Here is a 1345-nt window from a genome sequence, read left to right as displayed (position 1 = left end):
CTACAGGCACCAACCTGTCAACAGATGGTGCAGCTACCTTTTGTGCCTTAATTACAAATTCAACATCAGCAGTTATTCTTGTGTCAAGTGAAACACAAAACCAGTGTCTTGTGTATCAACAGGCCCTTATAACCAGTCTAATGTTAGTGGCCAAAAATATGTTAATGAGCTGCTACAGAGTTAAATGTACTTAAGTGAATGTGGATGATACTATTGGATTTTAAAGGCTACATGAATGCAAAATCAATTATGAATGAAAACTCTAAGTGACACTGAATTTAGCATTCTAAACCAATGCCAGAAATTGAATACATTACGCCACATTATACACGTTGTGTCTTTACACCGACTGTGTGGCTTATTAGGCTCTCTGTCTAGTTCAGTAAACACTGCACACTGCACACACCTCACGGTAAAGATGGATGAGCAACACTCCTCGGTTACTACAGCCACATTTATTTAGAAACAGTGGGGAGAGTTTCGGAGGTGAGGAATAATTCCAGCCAGCGGTTGGTGCCCAGTTTGAGAAAGAGGAGGAGGACCACCATGGGGCACCTGACAGTGATGAAGAGCATGGGCACATGCTGGCAGATTCATCTTGAGCCACAGTGAGAGAGAGAGAGAGAGAGAGAGAGAGAGAGAGAGAGAGAGAGAGAGAGAGAGAGAGAGATGATCTCAGCAGGGAGGGCAGACAATGGCAGAACACAGGTTTAACAATAAAAACAGCATAGAGTGTTGTCTTTGAGGTTTGTTCTGCAGCAGCAAGGTGCTGTAACTCTCTTTGCAGCCTGCAGGAAAGAGTGAGGCAGAGAGGGAGAGAGACAAGGGAAAGACAATGAGAGAGCTTAAGATTTTATGTGACTTACAAATTGACACAGGGCTTTCAAAACATTACCTGCTACTTGGCTGGTGTTGGTCAATTACCTGTCACTCAACTCTTCTTTTATTCCCCACTTCCTCCACTGTGTACCCCATGTGGTATTGTGATAGGGTTGATGCTGATCACAGGCCCTGGCTCTCTGTGGTCCAGCCGGCTGTCAGACAGGGGCTGAGTGGTGTGCTGGGATGTAAAAGAGTGCATGCCTTTGATGACTGAGAGATGCACCCTTCTAGTTTGTATTTATGTATTCAAGCTGCCCTCTGCTGTTCGCATTCCCAATGACAGGAGATGGAAACAAAAGAAAAATCACAAAGTTTTACCCCAAATCATAACTACTGTGCTCAAAGTCTGACATATGAAATCAGTAGCACAACCCTCCGCTTTCATTCATGTTCCTCTGCTTGAAAAATCCTTGTTGGTGTCTGATTTTCTGGGTTGGTTTTTTCCATGGTACATGTTAAACTT

General features: G+C 43.8%; 1 long non-coding RNA gene across 2 annotated transcripts; it reads right to left on the bottom strand.

Annotated features, from left to right (window-relative positions):
- Positions 1-436: 436 nt before the first annotated feature.
- Positions 437-1033, bottom strand: LOC120570498. Of its 2 annotated transcripts, none has more exons than XR_005641072.1 (2): positions 896-1033; positions 437-788 (listed from the first exon to the last, which is right to left on the bottom strand). It is a non-coding gene; the product is annotated as an uncharacterized LOC120570498 (long non-coding RNA). The 2 variants fall into 2 exon arrangements; XR_005641071.1 differs by having other exon boundaries at positions 925-1033.
- Between the last annotated feature and the right edge of the window lie 312 nt (positions 1034-1345).

The sequence above is a fragment of the Perca fluviatilis genome, chromosome 12 (genome assembly GCF_010015445.1).
Source record: "Perca fluviatilis chromosome 12, GENO_Pfluv_1.0, whole genome shotgun sequence".
Taxonomy (NCBI): Eukaryota; Metazoa; Chordata; class Actinopteri; order Perciformes; family Percidae; genus Perca; species Perca fluviatilis.
The sequence above is the reverse complement of the archived record's forward strand: the minus strand, read 5'-3'. Positions and strand labels throughout refer to the sequence as shown.